The sequence below is a fragment of the Mus musculus genome, chromosome 19 (assembly GCF_000001635.26).
Source record: "Mus musculus strain C57BL/6J chromosome 19, GRCm38.p6 C57BL/6J".
Lineage (NCBI taxonomy): Eukaryota > Metazoa > Chordata > Mammalia > Rodentia > Muridae > Mus > Mus musculus.
Genome location: NC_000085.6, coordinates 60141774 through 60167468, shown reverse-complemented (window position 1 = coordinate 60167468; position 25695 = coordinate 60141774). Strand labels below are relative to the sequence as shown.

The window sequence follows — 25695 nt, the reverse complement described above, 5'->3', positions numbered from 1 at the left end:
GATGATTTTTATATAATGAAACCCAGTGAAATGGTAAAGTCATAGTGGCCCCTAGGAACACTCTCTTGGGCAGCTTGTGATATATCAGCTAGACTCCTCCATTGGGCTTTTCTAGCTTTATTATTTATTTTTATAATCTTGCTTGGATGGGCTCCAGATGTCCTAGATTCTTCACATATCTCTAGGAAAAGGCCAAGTTAACTTGCATTGGCAGTGGGAAAGGGCCAGAAAAAGGTTCATATCAAGACATGGACCAAATCAACCATAAACAACCTTTATATTTTGGAGTACTGGGGACAGGATCAGAATTACTCAAAACCAAGGGCCTCCTCTTTGTCATAGGAGGGAGATGTTTCTGGTACTATTAACCAAAACAAGTTGTCACTGTTTGAAGACTGCTAACCAAGGTCTAGCTCCCTAGATCTAGTCTTGATGCTATCCCTTTGCTGTTCTGAGCAGTACAGCACTTAGGGGGCTGCTCTGTGCTAGGGGAATTTGGTTTCTTTTTAATATGTAATAATCACCATTACATCTCAATTACTTAACAAATAGAGAAGCACAGGGCCATGTTATTTCCAAAGAGCCTCCTGAGAGTATGGCTGGAGATCTCCAAATGTTATCCAAAATTAGCCTGGAGAGGGCAGGCGATCAGATCTTTTAATATGTGCCCAAGGGAACTCATGCGTATTATGTGCTACTGATCCAGGTGTGCTGTGCCTATTCAGGGCTCGCAGTCCTGGAAAATGCCATTCTCTCTCTCTTCCTGCTAAGAGATACCTAGGCACATTGGAAGAGTCTGCAACAAAGTCCTGTCTGTTTCCAAGGATGATGATCGGATGGGCTTTCTTCTCTTAAGTGGAGAAGCCCCAGATTCTGGCTGGAAAGGAAATAGCTGGTCACCACAGACAGAAAAAAAAAAAAGTACATAAGAAGGAAAAGCTCACCAGTAAATATGACATAGTGGCAAAAGAAGTGAAATTGTTTGATGGGTCAGCAAGCAAGCAAACAAGCAAGCAAACAAACAAAACCTCACAACTGGACAGTGAGACATCTCCCCCTTTCCTTTGACCACAATGGTTGCCTTTTAACTCTGGTTTGTCAGTCGGTGCTGTTAATATTTTATGAAAAGGGTGCTCAGGGCAAAGCAGCCATAGACCATTTTCTTGGGAAATGTACAGTTTCTCAAGGCATTTGTTTTTTAAGCCTTGGCAGTTGGCACTTTTCTTTTAAGAAAGCAGGAGTTGTTGAGGACAGACCCCTTAGTCTTATTTCCAAGACTTGAGTTTGGCTTAGTGTAGAATTGTGATCATGAAAGCAGCTTTGGTTTACTGGTGGCATAGCACTCAAATTAAATTTGGGTTTAGCTAAAAGCCCTCAACATATAATGAGGATTACAAGTTAGGGATCGGCCTGCCCCTGAAGCGTTCGATTTCATTTTGATGGGCATCTGGTAGATCTCACTGCTTGTTGGGGGCAGAAGGCATGCTTTTCATCTACTGGGGCCTGGAGATCTCAGGTACTCTGCATGCTGGCTTTGCATGTGGGTCTTTATGCACAGTGAATAGCTGTGCATTTGTTGTAGAATCAAGGACTAAGTAAAGGGGAGAGAAGAGATTACCATTTGAGCACCCGGGTTCCCACTAAACCAAAGGTAAGCTCTTTGTAACTGTTGATCTGGGGAATAAATCCTCCTTTGTAATTCCACAGATGCAGGAAGCCTTCTTTTGCACCAGCTCTTCCTGCACAGTCTCTACTGACCTTGCAAGTCTTGCAGACCTGCCAATGTGAAACTTCTCTGACCTTAATTGCTGGTCGTGTTTTTTTTTTTTTTTTCCCCTCCTTCTCTCAAAATGGAAAGTGGAAGTAAACCAGCCAGTGAGTTAAACTTTTCCATTTAAAGGGGTGCCAAACCATTTACATTTTCAACTCACCCACAGTAACAAAAACAGTGATTTTGGTCAAGGCATTGGAAGCCCCATCATTTCAGGGTGTGAAGCCAGCTACAGAATGTTACTGCTGTCATTTGGGTGTTTTTTTCTATTGGGATCGGGAGGCGACAGCTCTGGATGGGTGCTGAACACTTTTTGAGGACACACAGCCTTTTCCTGTTGGTGTTCTGTATGGTAACATTCAACTTGGTACAATGAATAGGGCTGTGCTGCCGGTTGCTGCTGATCAGACATGGATGGGTAATGATTAGCACATACATGTTTATGTTATTTTAGCAGTAAATCCGTGCACTGTTGGTGATGAATTGAAGGTTAAACGACAAATTTTCCTCGAAACTATTCCTGTTGTCTAGTCTATGAACTGAAAACCGGATTAACCTTTAATTACCCTCAACGATCTCTCAACCCCGAGACAACATTGCCACCGCCACCAGTAGTATTTGCATATACAATTTAATGAGAGAAACATCTGTTTGCATATTGGGAATCATTACTAGCATGCAGATTAATGGATACTTGCAGTGAGATAGGCATCCAAGTCTCATTTTCTTGAGTTTCTTCTTCTTCCACCCTCTGATTCTGCTGGACCTTATATTAATTAGATGACAGGCTGGCTTGAACCCATAGCCTTGTGCAGAACACATAGATACAACAGGATCTGCAAAACCACATTATATTCAACTAGGAAAACCACACAACTTCTGGGCCTTATAAAACGTATGTGCTGTAAGCCTGTGTATACATGTGATGTGTTCAACTCAACTATAAAAAAAATCCTAGGGCTGGAGAGAAGGCTCCGTTTAAAGTATTCACTGCACAAGCATAAAGACCTGAATTTAGATTTCCCATAACCCATGTGAAAAGCCAGGTGTGGTTGAGTATTTCTTAGGGTTTTTGGAGACAGGGGTCCTGGGGGCTCACTGGCCAGCCAGTCTAGCCAAAAACGATGAACTTCAGATTCAGTGAAAGTCTCTGTTTCAGAAAAAAATGTGGAAAGCATATAGGAAGATACCCTAAGTCAATCTCTGGCTTTCATGTGGGCATGCATAGATAAGTGTGCCAGCACACATGTAAATATACACATGCATGTATCATACAAACAAGTATAAAACTTAAAAAGTTGTTTGTGTGGTTGAGAACTACTTACTTTTGTACACAGCTCTCCTCTGATAGTTATACCAAATGCTTCTGTTGGACAGTTTTACAGTCCACAGAATGCAAGAACCAAGCTAATAAAAAAAATCTTTATTTTTCTGTGAGACTCTCAGGAGGCTGATGTGGTTCAATAATTTGCCTATTACCTCCTTACTGGCTCAGTAGAGGGCTGGGCCTCTAAGCCTCCAGACCTAGTGCAGTCTCTGAACTGTGCTGTCTTCTTCTTCCTCTTCTCTTCTTCCTCTTCTTCCTCCTCCTCCTTTCTTCCTCCTCTTTCCTCCTCTTCCCCCTCTTTCTTTCCCCTCTTCCCCCTCCCCCTCTTTCTTTCCCCTCTTCCCCCTCCCCCTCCTCCTCCTTCTTCTCTTCCTCCTCCTCCTCCTCCTCCTCCTCCTCCTCCTCCTCCTCCTCCTCCTCCTCCTCCTCCTCCTCCTTCTTCTTCTTCTTCTTCTTCTTCTTCTTTCTTCTTCTTGACTTTTAAATTATATATTTATTAATTCTCAGAGACATGAACATTCAACATATTTTAAAATTATGTCTAGCCCCAACTCTTCCAGGTCCATCCCCACCCTCCCACACTCCATGTTCTGTGGGATCTTTCTTAATGGGTGATATTGAAGGCGTTCAAAGCAGCAACTAAGACTATTTAATGCAGTTTCCTAGGAAATCCACACCCAACTACCAATGAAAGCCATCATTAAAGGTGCACATGTACACCTTTATGTATACATAAAATAGTGACTCTATATAACTTTTATCATCAAACTTCATACCGTTAGTGTATGCACTTCAATTCATAATATAGAACTTTTCCCCTGTCTCCTTTGGTCCAAAGCTCATGAAAGAATCTTGAGAGATTTTTCAGGCCTTTAATTTTATCTTTTAAAAAAAATGTTTCTTTTGATAGGAAAAAAAAGTGCTAAGCTCTTTTTTTTTATTTTTTTATTTTTTCAACAAAAAAAGGAACATCAATTCCAACTTAACTTCATCTCTTCTGGCTGTCAGCCCTGATCCCAGCAGCATTACCCTCAGCCCTCCCAGTATCCCAGTTATTTTAAGGAGTTGCTCCCAGTGGCTATATTCTTCAGGATGGAGAGGATTCTTGGCTTTCATTAGGGAGTCTACCCTCTTTAATTTAAGCTAAGTGGTGGGAGTGGTGGTGGTAGTGCGGCCAGATTAACTGGGGAACACTTTGAACCATGGAAAAGATTTTTTTTTATGTGCATGTACTATTCTGACACCCATGGATGTTCTGTAATTAAAGCTGGGCTGGGCCTGGAAAGGGCCTTAAGAAACAGGATTAAATCAATTGGTTGTGATTGAATATCTATTATTTGCTGACAAAGCTGTATCACGAGGCTATGGGAAGCAATTTTCCCCTCTAAGTATTTTCAGCATCTTCTTATACCCTCTTGTATCATCTAGACCTTATTCTTTATACTCTGTACAACAGGAAAAACATTCCTGAAAACTAAAGGAGGACTAGTTCAGACAGTCTCTATACCACATTCTCTGCATAGAACTAGACAGTCTGATTCGAAAGGACTTTCCCAACCCCTGGTACGAAGTGAACACTGACCCCAGAGGGATTAGGGTTGCAGCTGAAGCACACTTAGTCTGTGTGATCATTTTAGATCTCTTCCTCCTAGTACTTCCCAATAAGTAACATTTTAATACTAGGTGAAAATACATCCCTTCCATTGTTAACTATAAATACTGCATGTGGGTGCTTGGCACACAGAAGACATTCAATGACAAAAATCAATGTTTTCTGCATGGGTGTGCACATGTTCATTTATTGCAGCATAAGACATCCTATTCTGTTAGCCATCTACAGATTCCAAAGGGATACATTCCTTTCAATGACCTCATACCAATTCTAGTGCAGAGCAAAGTTTCAGAAGAGAGAAGTCACTCTTGATTTCTAGCAGTACCTTTCAGAAGTCTATTATGGGATGCTAATATCATTCAGGGATAGCATAGGTAATAGGCAAAGTGAAGTACAGTTGTGTGTGTGTGTGTAAACATTTTATTTGGGGGACTTCATTAAGTAAGGAACGCTTAGTATACAACTAAAAGTTGTCAACTAAAAAAGACGACGAAAAGTACTAATTAGATTCTGACTTTATTTTAACTTTCACATTTTTATTTCTACCAGAATTCATTTTGGTTATATCATATGTTAATTGACCTACATGTTAACCCATAGGGACTTGTTGTATATCTAGCTATATTCTAGGTTCTAGAATTTATGGATACTCTTGGGGATCTTGGCAGTGGTTCACAAATGCATTCAACTCAAAAGAGACGGGAAGAGATATTCTGGGATACAGACCCAGGTTCCCTGTGGGCAGAGGACATACAGGACAGGCTGTCCCGCTGGCTGGAATTGCTTTGGACCTCATTTGGTTTTGTTCTGACTGGGTCAGGACCCTTAGAGAGTGGTCAGGCCTCTGGTGGCAAGAGGAGATGGAGGAATATAAGTCTTGCAGAGATGGACAGTAATGGTATACGGGGATGTCCTTGGACCCCATCAACTTGGTGGCATTTGACATGGTCAACATTCCGTTGGCATGGGAGAAATATTAGAACCAACATTTGGGGAGCACAGCAAGTAATACTGGGTAGCACTACATAGCTTGAAACAGAGGAACACATAATAGCTAGATAGGAAGGTGATGATCAAACCTTTGTGAGGGGTGTGTGCGGATAGGTGATCAAAGAGTTTGGAGGCCTCAAAAATGCAGGGTCCACGATATTTCCAGGACATATGAATGGAGATAAGTCTCTGTGTTATCTCTAGCCTCCCTCCCCTTTATTATCTTGTCAGGGTGGACAGCTGTGGACTGCTGGGATATTCCACTTAATTTCCAGGTCCCAGAATGTGTGATGTTATTGTGTGCCGTGGGGTCTTTTTACATTTGCTATTTTTCAACCTTCGGTTCTCTTTCCCCATGCTTTGTGATTTTTTTTTTTAATTTATCTTTGTGAATATTTTACCGTGCTTGTTTGGTCAGTTGCGACCTCACTTCCTGGTGGGCCCCACTCTCCTCTCCATCCATCTCAATAGATGTTTTTCACCTTGATAACCTTCATCGTTTGAGCGGCTGGAGGGCAGAGCATGAGCGTATACAACTGTATAAGAATGCTTGTAGAGCGCCTGGATGAAAGGAGGAAATGAAAGTCGCACTCATTTTTGGCCGAGTGCAGTTAGTATCTTGTTAACTGTTCAGGTCACCAAGAGGAGTCGCTGTTTCGTACCATGTAAGCTGCTTGGGTCGCCAGGAGGGGTCGCTATTGAAGCTTCCTGTAAAGGCGAGCATTTTTCTGTCGGATTTTTCTTTTTTAAAAAAGAGATACATGCAAAGGTCTAACTTCATTTACTTCCCCTTTTCTTTCTCCATTCTCTCCAATCGCTTTGGAATGAGTAAGAGACTAATAAAGTCCAGAAGGCAAACCAGAGCGTCTTGACTTTATAGTGAAATGCTTTGGGCCCAGGGTTCTCCAGAAGTCATAAATGGAAGCTCCCCTCCCCCCCCACCACCCCCCGCCCCACCAAGCATGAACACCTTGTGGGATGTCACAAATGAGCTGCAGAACTTGTTGTCTCGGTCCTGCGGCTTATTTTAGACCAGAGCGCCTATTTTGGCAAGCAATGGCTTATAAAAGAAGTTTTGGAAACGCTAGTGATTACCATCCAACGCCCTAGAGCAGAGTTGTTGAGGCATGAGAACAACAGCAACAAAAATACCCCAAACAATAAAAATCCTTACATGGACATTTCATGTAATCGGGCTCGGTATTCATTTGGCTTCCTTGGCAAAATGAAAAAAAAAAAAAGAGCCCAGATGAGAGACATCTTTTGTGCTAACCACAACAAGACTGGAAGACACACCACGTGTTTAAAAGACAAATAATTATAAAAGAGTTTACATAAGTATAGGAAGGGTACCAAATGCCTCCAGTCCCGTCCTTTAAAATGGCTTTTAAAACAACAACAAAACAAACAAAACAAAACAAAAACCTCGAATTCAGGGACATTTTTTTGTACCCCAGTAATAAATTAACATTTCAAAAGTACTTTTACCTGCTGAGATGGTTCGTTCTGCTAATATGGGTAACGCTGTGGACTCGAATAATTAGTGTAAATTGCCTTTGAATAACACCGAGCTGGGAACAACTTTAACTCGTGAAAGCTTTAATGCCTCTTGCTGGACAGGATGAAGAGTCCTTAATGGGGCCTGGAAAAACAACTAATACCTACAAATCAAAGAAGAAAAGCCGTTCTTGATGCATGTGTGTGAGAGTGTGAGGTTTAAACTAAATTGTTAGCACTTCCTCCCTGCTGAGGGTCACGGATTAGCGAGGCTGGGAGACTCTTTGAGAATCTTTCACACTGACCAGGGGAGGCAGGGGGCTCCAAACACAAGTGTTTTCTTAACCCTAATCCCTACCTCCTTGACCAGGACAGCTCTGCATTTCCCTCTAATTAGGTGAGGAATTAGAAGGTGGATAAATGCGCTCAGGGAAGAGGGTAAAGTGATTGCTTCATTCTGGACCATGATAGCAATTTCTGGCTACTCAGTTCTTTCCAAGATAATAACTTTTCTTTAAAAAAAAAAAAAACCAAAAAACACCAAACAAAACAAAAGACAAAAGAAACACACACACACACACACACACACACACACACACACACACACACACAAACCCCACCCTATTCCAGCAAACTTCATGTGTATGTATAGGCAATGCTGATTATCTTTGGGCAAGTTTGGGTCAGCATCTTGACAAATGATTTTCCTCTCTTTCATCAGAGTTTCATCCTGTTGAGAAACTTCTAGAGCAGTTTCTCATCCGAACCAAGTATGATAATTATTTGTGCAATCTGAACTAAATCTAATAACCTAACCTAAAAAAAAAAATGTATTCGCATTCAAATGATCCTTTCAGTGAATGGGGAGGACTTGACGCTTAGTAGCTAAGATAAAAACCATTTTGATGAATTTCTCTGCATATGAATGCATTCTACTGAGTGTGCCTATTTTTTTTTTAAAGAGATCTTGTAGATATTCTTAGTGGAATTGTAATTTTAAATTCCAAATTGTATAAAGCAATTATTGAATAGTTTCAAACTGATGCGTTGCGAGCAGCTGTTAGTGGCCATGAACTCACCAGGGTTACCTAGATGCTGAAGGTAGTTTCTATATGAAAATTCCCGACAGGTCTCTGAGAGAGAAGACTTTTATTTATTTCCTTTTGTGTGTAGACAGTAGATGCTATGGTTGCGTCTGAGTTTTCTTCTGAGTTTTACCCCTTCACATTTTACTCACCTGTTACAAGACTTACGTGTCCTAAACACACAATGAAAAGAACTCTGGGAGAGAGAAACACCATAGCAGTAAAGAACAAGGCAGAATGTCCTTCCACCTCCTGCCCAAGGGCATCTGAAAGGCCACAGCTTCGTCCTCTCATTCTTTCAGAAGGCTGCAGTTGCAGAGAGGAAGAATCTGACTGTGAGCATTTGGAATATTGTGTTTTAGTTTCTGGACTGTCTCTGGAGATTATGAATATAAATGGGCCAGAGCAAAACAGAAGCAAACATGGGGACCGTGGCTGAGGGTTCAGTCTTTAAGCTCAATTCTGGAGTTAGACTCATCTGGAGTAGACATGGTCATTGGCTGGTTGGGAAGGTACATTTTGTTTACTTATAAACATATTTTTCTCTGAGCTGGAGTCTTCCCTCCCCTGGCTTACAAATGTAATGCCTTCTGCACATGGCCCAGTGGTGTTGTACAAGACAGATCATACTATGTGAGCCAGGATGCTGTAGCCTCCTTGATCTTACCATCTTTACTTCCTACAATGCGGAAGATCTAAAGCAGTGCTAGTTAGTAGTTTGACTTAGATGACCTCTATAGTTATCCATCTCTGTCACTGATTGGCAGGAGGTGACAGAGTGCCCTGCTGCCTGCCACTCCCTTCCCAGGTTAACCAGATTAAGGCAGGCACCTTGGAGGCTCATGTACATTTAAAACTACTCGTTTGAGCCTTCTATTCCTTTTGCGTGTGTGTGTGTGTGTGTGTGTGTGTGTGTGTTGTTTGTTTGTTTGTTTTGTTTTGTTTTTACAAGGAAATCTAGCTTGCTACTTTCTGATCTTATGTAGCATGTTATATAGTTCAACGGTTTGCTTGATTTAAAATTCCTTGGAGCTGCACATAAGAGAGGAGATGTATGTATGTATGTATGTATGTATGTATGTATGTATGTATGTATGTATGTTTGTATGTATAGTGAAGGTCAAGTTTAAACTTCTGGGCTACAGCAAAGATAGGAAGTCAGATATCTGAGGCAGAGCAGCTTCACCCCTAACTGCATCTGACTGTTTCCATCTTTAAGGATCAGTGTGTGAAAGCTCTATGTGAATAAAATGGGAAGTCCCAGCAGAAAGGGCACAGTTGGCCTAGTAAGTTGGGTTTGACACTTTTCATCCAATGTGCACCTATTTGAATCTTGTCTAATACTTCTTGTCCTACAGTCTGGCCTATGGTTGTTGTTCTGTTTGTTTAAACATAGTATCAGGGGCTAGCTGAGACCCTTGGACTCTAACCCACTCTAACTAATAGCAAGTGGCCCCAGTGCTGAGGCCAGTTCAACAGCCACCCAGGCTTGGGCAGGAGGACTTCATCCAGAGATACATCTGATAGGATCAATCAGTCTCCCAGCAGAAGTATCTGCGTGTCAAACTGTAAACTTACTAATTGACAGAATCCATTTAATGCAGCCTGTGAGAACACCATGCTGGAAGATTAACATTTTCTGTGAATAATTACAAGTTCAAGCAGTTCAGCCTCTTATCACTTTATATGAAGTCTAGAAAGTAGGAGTGATCTTTTTTTAATTTGTAATTATTTCACTCCGATGTGAGGTCCAACAGCCTTCTTCTTAGTCTTTCGAGATGGAAGACATTGGTATGCAGGAGCCATGCAGGAAGACGCAGAACACTATCAGAGGAGGACATGTCTGATCATTCTTTAAAACCAACTCGGAGAAGTTAATCTCATTGAACTTCTTTTTATTCAACAAAAGAGTTGGCTGTTTCCAAGTCTAACATGACTATAATGTTCATTAAATGGACTTCTTTACACCTTTAAATGGATTAACTGCACATCTTCACAGTCTAATTATTATACATGTCATTCAAAAAAAAAATCACAGATCTAATTCAGGGCATGATAAAGGCCTTTCTTCCGAAGCCATGGAAAAGACACTGCAGTAAATGGATGTGATTTTTATCAGACCCAGTGCCTTTTTTTTTTTTTTTAAAGGGCACATGTTGATCCTGGGAGGCGAGAAGAAGGAAACATACCCTAGTCATTTTATTTCAGAGATTTAAGATTGGACCATGCCGATTCTCTTCCAGGCTTGCAGTGCCAGGCACCTTGGAGGTTCCTCCCGCCCAAGCCTGCCTGGCTAATGACTTCAATCTGCCCCAGACAGCTCTTAGATAGGTGATAAATTATGGACAACCCCCATTGGGTCCTTGGCCTTTGTGCTCCTCCAAGTTCTTTTATACAGAACTTTGTTGGAGGGGGAGAAATCACTCTCATTCCAGGCTCACACAACTCTGTTTTCGTGTGTGGCTTTGACATCTACTTTCTTTGCTTTCCTTTTTCTGGAATCTAGGTGAGACTTTGAAACAATGTTTCACTGTCCGGACACCAAGAGTATTGGGGAGGACCACAGAGTGTCCCCTTCCCTCCATGGTTCAGGCTCTTTTTGTTACAAGTAGAGCAAGGCTGAACTCTGTTGCCATTCATGACTCTAGAATTGACAGAGATTCCTACCTGGCAGCCACTGTTGTAGGCAGCCAAAGGCACAGTTGGGTGTGTTATCCACTCAGGGAGTGTTTCCTGGAGAGACATTGACATCTGTGTTAGTAAATTCAAGGAAGCTTCAAGGTGTCCCCAGAGAGAGGGCCTGAGAGTCTGCAGTCCAGTCAGAAGACCTAGAAATCTTGCTTTGAGGTTGTGTTTGCCCAGAAAACTCCTGTAGCTTTTCCTCATGTACCCAATATGAAGCCTTTTCCCGAGCTGTGGGTAAGGAATCAGAGGTGGATAATGTACACACTCCTTGGAGCTCATGAATGACTGGCCTGTGTGTGAATATGAGGACAGCTCTGCTGTTCCCCTGTGCTGGGTAGGTTGAGAGGCTGTTCTGGCACTGCCACTTCCTAGGGGACATGACCAGCAAGTGGCTCAAATATTTTAAATCTTGATTTCCTCATTTAAAGACAGCGATAGCTGTAGCTATCTTTCGTGCTCTGGGTTTCATGAATAGCACAGACCTAGAGACATGAGCACGGGGCCCAAGTAGTTGCCGTTGTCAATAATATCTAGCTTTCCCCTTATTGGCTGCTACCTTTATTGAGCTAGTTCTGAGCCTTTCTCTGGTCCAACTCTTTAATGATCTGTCATGATGAATACTGTCTGGGAAGGGCCTTACCTCATAAACACAACAGAAGGCCAAAGCTTATTTCTATTCCCAGTCTTGGACATTAAAAAAATTGCACATTTTTTAAATGTTATGTTATGTTTTGGTTTGCCACAAGATAGGGTTTTGTGGAGCACAGGCTGGCTTTGAACTTGCTCTGTAGCCAAGTACAGCCTTGAACTCCTGATCTTCCGATCTCCATCTCCCAAGGTCTGGAATTACAGGTGTGCAACTTCTGTCTTTCTCTTTTGAAAGGAAAATGCTAAACTACTCAGAGTAGAAGCCTAATAAGGGAGGGTCAGTGGTGGTGGCCACTAGGTCAGGCAGATGTCTCAGCAGAATGGGGAGCCTTAACACTTCTGGCCATAGGCTATCCCAGCCAGAAAGCTATTTTTAGTATCTGTGGTCTCCTATTCCATCTGATACCTCATCTCCACCTCAAAATTGTCCACTGTCTGCGTTACGACCTTGAATTATGAGTGAGGAGGGGGTGACCTGGGGTTTGCCTGGGCTATCTACTTCTTAGTTTTATGTCCCTTTCTCATATTCTTTGTCTTTAGCATTCCATAGAGCGTGGGAGTAATGGGAGAGCACGCTCACAGAGACGCCTGAGTAGAGCTGAAAACTCTTTCATAAATCATTTAAAATCCATGGTGTACCAACAGCAATTATCAGAATTAATTGCTCCTTAAAACATAAAGAATTGTGCTACAAAGAGTCAACATCAGCTTGGGACCGTATGTCTCCTCTTCAAGCCTTAGAAAGGAGCTTGTGAGGCAGGTACCAGGATAGAGCAAACATTGGCGAATTGTGTGTTAGGTACTGTGTCCCCATTTCCAAACTAATAAATACTGAATGAGTAAATAATTTTGTTTTCTCTCTGGGTTATAAAGATTCAGTCGTATTTGGCCAAGTAACTTCAGGGAATATCATTAAATACTTTTCAAACAGTGGTTCTTGGAGCCATATTCTGTCGTTGGACACTGTCGACAGTTGTAATGAGAAAGAAGGCAGATGGAAACGTAAGTAGGGAGCAGGCACAGGTCTCCTCCATAAAAGGCGTCTCAAAACTGGGCAGAGAAACTAGTTCTGGGGAGCACACAGGAGCATACACACTCACATACCTACATAGAAAGCAACCGGAAGCATTACATTACCAATGTGAATAGCTAACCCACACAGAGGCAAAGGTTTTTTTTTTTTTTAATTTTCATTTTATTTTTAGTTACATGTATATATGTGTTTCTGTGTGTGTTTCTGTGTGTGTGTGTGTGAGAGAGAGACAGACAGACAGAGAGAGAGAGAGAGAGACAGAGAGAGAGCAGGTGCCGTCAGAGTCCAGAAGAGGGACTTAGATCCTCTGAAGTTGATGTTACATGAGCTCTGCTTGATGTGGGTGTTGGGAATCAAACTCAAGGTTCTCAGCAAGAATGGCATTCGATTTAAACCACTGAGTTACTCCTTCACCTCTACACAAATCTAATATTTTAACTATAAGTAAAAAAAAAAAGTTATAAGGATCCGATTTCTGAATGTTTAAGAATAGGAGGCTAGCTGAGTGAGGTGGTTCCAGTCCTTAATCCCAGCACCCAGGAAGCAGAGGCATCTCTGTGAGTTTGAGGCCAGCTTGGTCTGCATAGTTTCAGGCTCACTAAGGGTGGGCTATATAGTTAGGCCTAGTTAAAAAAAAAAAAAGACAGGCAAAAGAAAATAGAAAAGAATATTTTACCTGTATATTATGTTTTGTGATGTGGGCATATGAATCATATACATAAAAATGTGTATGAGAAGTTGTTAATACCAAGGGAATTATCCATAGATACCATTTGTTAGCCAGAAAGCGTCTATTATTGCTTCGAGATTTTTTTTTTCCTCTACAGAGACATTCAGCATTGGTCATTTCTACCAGAGATTTATTTGATCTTTGTTATTTTTACCCTGAGCTCCTGAAGAAACAGATTACAGCTTTGATTTGCACGGATAGAATTCAGAGACCCGACACCGGCTCTGATGCTTCAGAGGGAGAAGGGTCTTTGTTCAGGAAGTAACTCATTGAACAATTAACATGTGGAAACTATACCAAACAGTATGTGTAAATGATAAGTTCATGTTGAGTCTGCAAAGGGTGGAGGCTTGTTCTTCCTGCAAGGAGACTGTGACAACTCTTGCTGATGGAATAAATGGGATCATTATATTTCAGCCTCCAAGTAATTATCAGAAATGAAGCTTTGTGAATTCTTTCCTAATGGGGCCACCTGTCACCCTTCAGTCTTTGTGTATAATGGCATTTCATTTCTGAAATCAGGTCCCTGGTATAACTCTTCCAAATGTTAGCAACCAAGCTCCCGATTCCCTCCTGTCTTGCTATGATATATAGAAACATTTTCAGGTGGCTTTCGACTCTCCACTCTACATATGATTGTGTGTGTCCAAAGTGCCCATGGCAGGTATAGAAAGCTACAGCAAAACCAGGTGTCTCAGCATAATTGCTTGCTTATAGGCAATCCTGATGCTGGGTGGGTGAGGTTACTGTAATTTCTCACTGTGCTTTCTTGTGGCCATGGCCTGCTGCCAACTGCTCTGGACTTGTGGCCACTGCATCAGAGATGCTGAGATCCAAGACAGGAGGGCAGTTCAGTGTTGGCTGCTGTCATGGAACTAGAGCTTCCAGAATTTACTCATGGCCTAAGCTAGGACACCAGCTACAAGGATGCTCAGGCAAATTGCCTGATTTAAGACTTCTCAGGCTGATGGTGACTGCAACTTGGCTCTGAGGTTTTGATGTGGTGCACAGACTTAGCTACATGGCTATTTCATAGGTTACTCAAGATTTCTCTGTACCCAAGTGTGTATATGGTGATGGTGCTAACGCCATTGTGGCTAGTTTGATCTTTGAGAGAAGAAGAGCTGAACACTATCTCACGTGTTGTGTTAATTCTGTCTTGTGACGCTTCGGTCTCTCTTCCCTAGAGACCTGGCGTCAGCTTTGGAGGCCCCAGAGGAAGATCTTTCTTCAGGAACTATCTTACCTGGCAGTTGGCACGTGTAACTCACACACGGACAGTATCTGAAGGGAATGAATTCTGTGGCGTTCTTAAACGGTGGTGATTTCCTTTCCTTTTCTCCAAGGGAGACACTGTTGTGGTTCCTTTAGTGACCCCTGCCTGAGTGAGAGAAATCTTTTGAAACCTTAGGTGCTCCCTCCACCCAGTGGCTATAGTCTGACAACAGCTGTTGATCTGTTAAATACACTTGCCTGGTTTATAAGGAACGGCCTGAGGATGAATTCACAGGCCTACTAGGAACTGAGTTGTTCTCAACATGGGGGAGAACTGTGAATGCCTCTCATTTGAGGACATGAGAGTGGTTTTCAGGGGTTGGGAGTGAGGGGCAGGGAAATTACACTAGAACCTAAGTTCAAGGCCACGCAATCACAAATGCCTGATGCAGGGGAACACTTGCCCTACCTAGGGAATCACAGTGCTGTAGGTCTGTGTGGATCTGGGCTGCAACATCTCTGGGAAATATAATTTCACACTAATTAGGACTTCTCACAGCCTGCTTCCTGAAAGGTTCAGGTTTGCATTAGCGATGCAGATTTTAATCAGCAATCAAGTACTCTCTCCAAACGCAGCGAGAATCCCCCATATTCCCTTCTATCAACAAAAGATTTCCCAGCTGCAAGCTGGACCCAACAACGGTGAACATCAAAATTGGTATCTTAACCAAAATATTGTCACCAATCCTTCAGTCTTCTGAAACACCCAGACTCTTCTCTGTGTCCTCTAGCTAGACACAGTTTTACATTCTGTGATTCTGACCACAGCCCCCAATTTGACACCTGTTGAAAAAATATTGGAACCATATTTGTAACTAATCACAACCAAGATGTCATTTTAATTAATCTGACAATAGAAATACTCCAGAGATGGGGCCCATGCCCAGGCTGGCACTCCGGGGCAAGCCTGGGCTTGCAGTCTGTTACCTGACAAGCCCAGGACAAAATTAACACTAAATATAAGGTAATTTAATTAACTCCTCCCATCCCAGCAGGCAGAGTGTAGTGCTCTGGGCACCCTAGGCCTTCTGAAGTGGGGGGTGGTGGCACCCCCAGCGGGGAAACACTTAGGCTAAGCTTTCATTATTTTAAGTGGGTGATTTGCAGCTAAGGAGATGCACTGAAACTCTGTAGGCCACTAAAGTAACAAATAGCCGACGTTCCTACTTTTACAGACATGGCAATAAACTGTGAAATTCATTCATAGGCGTACATACCTTATAAGAATCAGGCTCCCTCAAGGATTCATGGAATATGCAGACTTCAGACAGGGAGCAAAGAGGAGGGCTGTGGAAAGAAAGGCAGACACAGAGAGGATAACTTGGTTTGAAAGTCAATCTGAAAACTGCCCCACCAAGAAGAAAAGGCTTTGGCAAATATAAGAAAAATACTTATGAAATTATTTTATCTTAAAGATATTCATTCAGGTGATTGATTCCTCTATCCACCTGGAGGATTGAATCTAGGGTCTTGAGTATCAGGAATGTCCATCCCCAAACCTATTTTTATTTTATTAAGCAACATTTTACTAAATTGCCTAGGCTGTACTTGAACTGGTGACACTCTACTATCAGCGTCTTAAGTAGCTGGAATTGCAGGCATGTACCATCATGGCAGGTTAAGGACTAATATTTTAAGGGACATATTAAAATCCTTTTTTTAATTTCCAAATGTCAACAGTGTTAACTCCATAATTTCTTCATCTCCAGGATGAACACCAACCCATTTAAACTGTTCCTCCCAGGGTCCAAGCTGAAGCCAAAGGACAGTGGGCACAAAGAAATAGAGTGAACTGTCATGAACTGTCATGACTGTAAAGAGAAAGCAGGCGCATGGGAAAGTCAACCATAGTGTGACGATGGTGAACACGTCCAACCTTCAACTCACACATAGATTGCTTATGGAGGGCCTGAGGAGAAAGAGCCTTTCAGGGGTCCATGGAGAGGCTTGCTGGAAGCCAGGTCTCTGTTGTTACCTGAGAATCTTGCTGACAATCCACGATGATCAATGATGAACACTAGCTGGGGCTCTGCATGTGTGCTGTTGGGGAGCGGACTCTCTCCACATGAAGCCAATTAGATAGACTTCAAAACAATGAGGAAGTAGCAGCACACTTCCAAATATGAATGAAATAAGGTACTTGGGTCAGGAAATACCAGGTCCAAAAAAAAAAAAAAAAAAAAAAAGCTTCACAGAACCTCATTAAAAGGTGGATCAACAGGATGGACCCAAATCATTAATTATGTTAATCTGCAACAAGGAAATTAAAATCTTGGGAGAAACTGGAGGGGATGGAAGCCCAGCCATCCTGCTCAGGGTTCTCTGCACAGGGTGGGGGTAGGTAACCTTGGGTGCTAGCTTCATTTTCTTTCACTAGGGAGTTGCAGTGTAGGATAGGAATTCACTATGGGGCATTTGCTTGGTACTTGAGTGCTGGAGACACCGCTAGCAGGAGCTTCTGAGCAATGGTGTGTAACAGCTTGTTATGGCTAAGCCAAAGCTGTATTCGAGAGCTACTGCCTCTTAACAGCCTCTTTGGAGCTCTAGGGCCTATGAGGAATAGACAAGGTCTTCCGGCAACCTGGAGGTTAGGCATCTAGATGTGTCTAGACAGAGAAGTCATTTCAACACTCAGGAGCTGTTGTGAGGCACTGTGCATACAGGAAGCCAGTGTACTGGACTTGCTATTTTGTTTCTAGTGGTAGCAGTTAGTGTTATTTTGTTTCTGGCCACAGCAGCACTTTGAGGCAGCTGTCTCACCCACAAGAGTCTCCTTCAGAGGTGGGATTCGGATGCATTCAAAGATGTGTTCATATTTTGTTGTTCTGTTGGGCTTTTGAGGCAACCAGGCTGGCTTTGAACTCATAACTTTCCTGCTCTGTCTTCTGAGAGTTGGGATTACAGGTGTGTGGCTTGTTGCCTGGCTTTGGTTGTTTGCCTTCCCAGTGACAGTTCCTTTTATCTTTGCTGGCCTTTGTATCAGAGCCCTGTGAATATACGGAGCTCTGGAAACCTCATGGAAGACAGGGGGGTGTGGAGATGATCGGCCTCTATTCCCCAAGTATCTGCAGGCAATGAGAAAAGACAATGTCCTGAGGAATCCAGGGCCTAGGTAAGGACACTGGAGGTGCCCGAGGCTGAAGGACATAAATGTAGGAGGAAGGAGAAGTGGCCGAGGGTGGCATACCCCCCCCCCTGCCCCTGCCCAAATGGAGCATTGCACCAATTAGATTAGCTATCACAGGCAGCCTTGATCTTGGCAGGAGCAACTCTGGCCATTGAGGAGGGACAGGAAGCTGGAGAGGTGCTCGCTCTTTCAAAGGGAAAGTATAATTTGTAAACAGTCAACATCTGAACAAGCCATAAAACATCAGTCCTGACTTCTAGCAGATTTACGAATGCCCAAGTAACTGAAATTCACAACGTTTTTTTCCCCCCCTAAACTCACTTTGTTAATTTGCAGCCTGGTAGTGATTAGGGTGACAAGTCCCCAGGGATGGCCTCCAGCTCGGCTTCGAGTTGCAGGGCTGGGGTCTGGGTGTTTTTCCAACACAGGTGGATGCAGATTCCAGGCAGCTCAATCATGTCTCTCTTCCCTCTCACCATCTTGCGGGCTGGCCTGGGAACTCACAGGCTAGGATTTGTTTGTTTTGTTTTAGAATTCTAGTGTTTCAAAAATCGCCATCATTTATCACTCATCTGAGCAATTGTGGGTCGATGCTGGCTGGATGCGTTTCCCTCCCAGCTCCTCCTCTCCGTCCCCACCCCTGCCACCTCCCACCCTCAGGGGAAATCAAGAAAAACAAGATTCTACTTGTCCAAGCCCTTGGAGACTCCTCGGAATTGCTGGAATCGTCACAATAAGTGGTAGTAATAGAACCATATACAGGATTGTAAATACAAACTGTTCCGTGGAGTGGTAAAAAATAATGAAGCAATTAGGTGAAGTCTCATCAGCACCTGTGACTGACTGGTAGGGCACTTGTGCCTGCCTGCTATTGTTCCTCAGGAACCACACACAGGCAGATTTAGAAGTTGTGGCGCTTCTCACCCCGACCCCCTCCTCTCTCCTCACTAGTGCCTCTGTGCTCCACCCCCCCCCACTCCAAAGTGGGTCCATGCATGGGTGATCTGAGTGGCCCAGAACGGGCATGTGGGTGCCAGGGCTCAGCCTTTGGAAACCACAGTGGGAAACAAGAATCCCGCTTTCCAGCCCATTAGGGTTAATGCCACTTTAATTAGCAATTGCCGGGAAGCCTGAGAGTGCTATTTAATGGGCCATTTCTAGGATAAACTGGTGCCCCACAGACAGACCCAGTATATACGACCACTCCAATGAGAGACAGTTGAAGAAATGGGGATTTGGAAAACAACTCACTGTTGGTTCTGAAGGGAAGTGACCACTGGAATGGCCCCCATCTGGGATTTCTGCACAGAAGTGCACAGTTACTGGAGCAATGCTATTTAACACTTACAGTGTTCCTCACAACATCCCTTGAGAAGATTCTTCTATCAACCCACTTCACAGATGTAGAAATGGAGGCATAGAGAAGTTAAGTGCCTCACCCAAGGCCACAGAGCAGGGTTTCTAAGCTAGTACCAAATACACACATGAGACCTATTATTTTTCCTGTCTGGTGAACTCCATACAGGGCTGTGGCCTAAGGGACTTTCATAGTGTATCTGAGGCAGACACACCAAAGACTGTGCTAAGAACCTAAGAAAGAAAATGGGTTCTCACAGACTTGCCAAAGATTTGGGAGAAGTCATTGTTTTCCACTGGCAGAGGAAATATAGACACAAGGTATGTCCCTTATAGATCACAGGTCAGAACTCTTGTTGTTATTCAAAAAGTATATAAAGTAAACTGGAGAAACTCACTTGCTAAAATACCCCTCTCCCCGACATGTGTCACACACACACACACACACACACACACACACACACACACACACACACACACACAGTGCTTCTGAGATTCCTCCTACCTAGAGTCTGAGTCCACAGAGTTCAACTTAAGTCAAAGGCCACTTAGGGGTTTAACTTTTAAGACACCAGAGTGTATAGAGACCCCAGCCAGTTCATTGTCATTCGCTAATTTTACTCTCCGGGGCAGGCACAGTAACTTGTCACTGTTTTGGGTGTAGAGAAGCTAAAAAGAGGATCTTATGGGACAACCATAGACAGGCATCCCAAACTCTTTGCAATTCAATTTGTAAAGTATGTGTGTGGGGGTGGGGGGAGGGAATGACCCCACTTGTGTCTGAGCATGAGTGTTCGAGAAAGTGAATGGCTTTTCACTGATAATTACTGTTATTTTCTCTGAAGAGGGTTTGTCAGAGAAGCTAGCAAAGCTTACTACTGAAGTCTCTTACCTTGCAGGCCTCCCTCTGTGGCCCTGTGTTTAGCTCTGATAATCTTGTCCTCTGATTCTTAAAACAGGTCTCTAGATATATCGCATAGGCTTCAGGCACCTGGAACCTGGATCTACCCAGGGTTTCCCGGGAAAGGAAATGGCAGCGTGAGCAAACCGGAGCAGCCTTGCCTGGCTCAAAGGTGAAGTTTCTAATTTATGGTATATCGTGCTTGTGTGTGGAGTCTCCTTACAGCCTGTGCTTCTTAAAGAAGCCCTGGGCAACCTGGGTCCATCTGTTACTCCTACTTGTTGAAGACAGAAGCATGCTGTGACTCATTGCAGGGGCTTGTAGTTCCCAGAGCACCTAGCACAGCCTGGGTTATTTGTTGAATGAATGAAGTATAAACCAAGCGCTGGCACCTTAGAGCTCATAGATAAGAAAGGTCATAATGACCTGAAGCAGACAGGTGCAGTCCATGGAAATCTGGTGTGAAAAACAAACCCGTGTGGGGGCCTTGAATCAGAAACCTGCCGTATCTGGGAGGCTGTGGAATGTGGGAGGGCGCTCCCCACATGCAGGAAGCTGCCATTCTCAACTTGGGTTCCTATTCACTTCGGTGTGTCTGATAACAAACGGGTATATCTTCCTTTTCTAGCCTCCACCATGTTCTCATTTTCCCAGCTTGCAAACAATGCCTATGTCAAAGCAGAACCCCAAACATAAGCAGAATCCAGCTAGGGGGTGAACCGTGCCCCCAGGCAGGGCTTTGGGCAAGAGGGGGAGATGCTCAGACCCAGATTCCACATGCTGTGTAGACTCCAATTACCCAAGGACTTAGAGATCAAACAGCCCAACTGTGCTGCACAATGAAGGAGGAGGTCTTAATTTTACCGTGTGCTACACCCTTCCAGCCAGACTGTGAGAAACAATGCATTCCCTTTATGTTCTCCGGAGCACAGAACCTCCCTGAGATTGTCTTGTGTTATCTCAGCAACATCTCTCTAACGTGGACAGGAGGGAGACTTAAGGCGTCTGAAAGAACCGAGTGATTTCCTCTGGCCTGGAGTGAACATCCCGGCAACCAAAGACAGCTTTAGCAGAACGGCTCATTCCTACTTGGCCTGTGACGGAATAGGATATTAATGTTATTTATTTTTAGTTCCAGATCTGTATTTTAAGGTGTTTTATTGGTTTATGGGAAAATGGGTTTGCGTGAGCTGAGCTATGGTATAGGACTTGATGTATATAAAGCATGTATGAAAAAGCTTAGAAAATAGCATGGGCCAGATGTTAGAATATTGCAAGTTTTTGTTTTCTTTCTTTTCATGGTACAAACAAGGTTTTTGATGAATCATGGTACTGCCAAAAAAAAAAAAATCTAGAAAAAAATTCCTTTCAATTTTACCCACTGAGCCATCAACCAACCAGCCCTCCCTTTAAATTTTAACATGGAACAACATTTGGGAAATTGAATATTTAACATTGAGAAAAGCGGACATCTTTGAATTTCACTTGGTAGACATTTTAGCAGGCATGCCACAGTAGAAACACAAACCCACAGTTTTTATTTATTTTTATGAGCCAGTATTTTTTTTATTCTTTCAGTTTCCAGATAGTGGATTCAAAAATTTCAAACAGTATTCAAAAGGAGATAATGATTCTTAGAATTTTTTGACACAGGGGCTTCACTTGAGTAATAATCGGATACCCTACATCGACACTCTTCACAGACTTTGCTAAATATGAGCACTGGAGATGTCTCAAGTCGATCAGTGTTTCCATGGAAATAGATAACCCTTAGATAAGGCCTGAGAAACAGGGTTTGAGATGCTGTGAACCCCAGTCCCAGCACAGGAGAGAGATCAGAGTTCCGAAGACAAATGTGTATTTCTGTAGGATGAGTGTTTTCTCCGAAAGCATTAAGGGCGAGGACAATACTATCGTAGGGTTTTTAATCTTGGAAATAAGAGAGTAAATTACTTTGTACCTTATGCTTTTCAAGAGTGGTTAACCCAGCTTTGGAAGCAATGCTTCCTATTCCTAAAGGCAATAAGAACACTAGCTTAGAAAACTTGTGAATTACGGCTTCCCTGGCTGTGAGTTCCTAAGCTATTTATCTTAATTTTAGTTATCTTCTCTCATTCCAGTACTGCACTACATCCACACACATTTAATGATGTTTGTGAAATTCATAGCTAACTGTCTTGTATCACTTGGGGCTGCCTGGACATTACTTTTTGCTAATACTTTCTGCAAGAAGAACTCTCAAAGTCTGCACTCTACTTTGGACTTTTAACAAGAATAAACCTACAGAGCTGTATTTCTATCACTCCTTTCTGACTAAATCAATATTTGACTGGAATAGCCCCCATGAAAAGTCTGATTATTGAATATTGTGAAATCCACATCACTGTCCACAGCCGAGAGCAGTCCTCCTGCCCGTGGGTAAGAATTAAGATGTCGCAGGCAGGAATCAACACAGGATACTGGATTAAGTGAAGCTTTTTTCCCCCGTGTGTTAGAGCAAGTTTTATGAGTTAGAGAAGTCGCTGCCAGGCCGTGGTTTCTACACACAGGAGTAGTCTCTGCTGGGAAAAAGGGTTACAAAAGTCACCCGGCTTACCTTGCTTGTCACCACAACTCTGCAGGCGCGAGTGTCTCCAGTCCCACAACAGTTTAACTCACATGGATCCAGGAAGAAACCATTTCTCTGACCGATTACATCTTGGTTGCTCCCAAGGATACAGGGCTTTTGGGAAACACTGTGCATGCGTTCTTCGGTGGTTCCTCTCAATTTAAAGGCTGAAAGATGGGCAAGTGTCCAGTGGCTGCCCGACGACCGGGACAGGAATTCGCAACAGTAAGGCTTGTTCAGAAAGGGTTTCCCGTGACACAGCACAGTTTCACAGCAGCCACTAGATGGCGCATGAGAACCACTTGTGTCAGGCACCAACGCAAATGATCAGGTCTGTTCACAGCGAACCAAAAAAGTCCGAAAACAATCCTTCCCAAACTACTTTTCTAATAGGTTATTATCACCATCTCAGTGTTTACACGAAACCTAAATGGTCTTGATTTGTTTGGTGACTGTAGGGGAATCCTCCACAGAATATCCCGGTCAGATTGTAAACGTGGCATTTTAAATCTTTATTAAGTCAGAAAAGGGAATTGAGACAGACAGGAGCAACTAAATCTACCTATTTAGTACTGAACTTCAACAAAAGTTTTCTAAGTGTCTACTGGGTGGGAATGTTACTTAAGCTTCTTAAATGGTAAAAGAACATTCTATTACCCGGAAGAAAAATAAAAACCAAAATAACAACAACAAAAACAAAACAAACAAACAAACAAAAAAACCCAAAGTACCAGCAGCAAAAACGGTACCATCAATTTCACATTGTACAGAATGTCAAAGATATGTTAGACCTACACATAGCTCTGGGACTTCAGTAGTTGAATTTAAATTTTTTTTTCTATTTATTTATTTGAACGTGTGTGAGCTCATGTCCTACTGTGAAGGTCAGAGGGCAACTTGAAGGAGTCTGCTTCTCTTTCCACCATGTAAGTCTTGGGGATTGACATCATGTCCTGAGGTTTGGTGGCAAGTGTGTTTACAGTGAGCCAGCCATCTTGCCAGTTCATCATTTCTTGATGTAGAACAAATATGAATGTCAGGGACAAAAACCAAAGCAAAACCAAACCAAACCACAACTGCAACAACAAACCCCCTATAATCTCAGGACTTAGCTTATAATTTTTTTCCCTCTTAGAGCCAAGGATAACTCTCTTTGCCTTAGTAAATGTAAACTCCTATACAGAAAATACTGAAAGAGACAAAGTTACAGTGGAAGCAGTTTTTGTTTTTCTTTTGTGTTTGTTGTCATCAAATATAAAATTATGACACTTCTAAACCCACCTTCTGATAAACATTAATAGTAACAGATCTTATAGAAATATTCAGAGGGGAAAATCCTCAAGAAAACATCTTCAAGTTGATTTTGAAAGTTCTGAAGATGACTCAAAAGTCTCTGAAATATGTTTACTAGAAAGTCAGTGGCTTAAAACAAACAAACTAGGGGCAGCTTTTCTCTTTCACCCTCCTTAAAGTAGGTGTGATATTTCTTCTGAGGCAACCTGGAGCCCAGAGTAAAGACTGCTCTCATTTTTAGATCACTGGTTGTTTGTTTGAACTGAAGAATTAGTTGCATTTCAAAATAAGGACATGCCTAATGAAATGATTAAAACACACAGAGCATTAAATTATAAGCAGATGGGAGAGAAGTGGGTAGGGGGGTGGCCTTGCTGGGGACCTGAGTCCAGGGGAGCTGGCAGCTTTGGGGATTCCTATAGCAGACAGTTGCTTAAGCAACAGAGAGCAGAAAAACTACCTTGGAAGGCAAATCTCTCTCTCTCTCTCTCTCTCTCTCTCTCTCTCTCTTTCTCTCTTTCTCTCTCTCTCTCTCTCTCTCTCTCTCTCTCTCTCTCTCTCTCTCTCTCTCAGATATCTATGCAACAAGGCCCCTGAGGGGATAGCCATTATTAATACATAGAAGGACTTGGAGAAGCGGGACCAGGAGCTGCTTCAGGGGTGAAGAGCTGAATCCAGAGGTCCCGTGTAGGAGTGAATTAAGCAGAGTCTGGGATTCTGATCTTCATCTTTGGAAGAAAGAAACCCTAACTGTTGCTTAGCTCCAGTTATTTGTGAAATACCTTCTTTTCTGAAACTTACCATTTAGCATGCTACTCTGTATATTTAGAAGGTAGGGGCTTGGTAGGACAGAGTTTTCAGCAACTGAAAAAGAAACTCTGAATGGAAGGGGCGTTGTTTTCAGACTGCGTGGATAATCAGCTAGGGGTACTATGTAGTTGACATATTCCATCAGGGTTTAATCTTAAATTTCTATCCACTGGTTCCTTGACAGCCAACCTTTAAAAGGAACATTAAGTGTGTGCCATGTTTCTATCTTCCCTGGATACACAAGAGTAATTCTTGCCCATCAGAGCTGTCTTCCTGAAAGTAACACGGACTTGCTCTGACTAGGTTAATGGATGTAGGAATAGAGATGAAGAAAACACACCCTCTAAGAGGTCATCTAGTTTTTGCAAGGCTTCTTGCCTTCCTCTGTTGTTTGTCATCTTTGTTCTAGATGTCTTCTAGGAAGAGGGCAGCATAGTTGCCATGATTTTAGCTTGTACCTAGGGCCAGCTATGCTCTTCTTGAGTGTAGCAGGAACAGCACAGCTGCCTCTGCATAAATGCCAGGGCTGCATAGCCTCAAAGGCATCCCCTGCGGGAGGACCTAACTGAGGACTGCCTGAGATACCAAGGATTGCTGACGCAGACAATGCCAGCCAATTGGGAACTGCTGTTTAGAAGAGGTGTTTTCTTGGGACCAATGGTGGTGTAGGTGGAGAGTATTAAAGGAGTTTGCAGCAGCAGCAGCAGCAGCAGCAGCAGCAGCAGCAGCAGCAGCAGCGTTCATAAGAGTTTGCTGCAGATCCAGAGTCTGAGTCACTAATTCTGTGCCACCTCACCTCCAACCCCCCAAGGGCAGGTAGGGTGGGGCAGTGAGTAGTGTAAGGCATAGGCAGCAAATGAGGGCAAGGGTTACCTCTAGAGATGAAGTAGGTACTTACATTAATAGCAGAAAGAATACCCCGATACAAGTTGTTTTACACACACACA

General features: G+C 42.9%; 1 long non-coding RNA gene across 1 annotated transcript; it reads right to left on the bottom strand.

Moving 5' to 3' along the window:
- Window positions 1-4877: 4877 nt before the first annotated feature.
- On the bottom strand, window positions 4878-22794 carry E330013P04Rik (RIKEN cDNA E330013P04 gene). The gene is made up of 5 exons (NR_026942.1): window positions 22634-22794; window positions 15871-15940; window positions 14625-14759; window positions 7189-7361; window positions 4878-6408 (listed from the first exon to the last, which is right to left on the bottom strand). It is a non-coding gene; the product is annotated as an RIKEN cDNA E330013P04 gene (long non-coding RNA).
- Between the last annotated feature and the right edge of the window lie 2901 nt (window positions 22795-25695).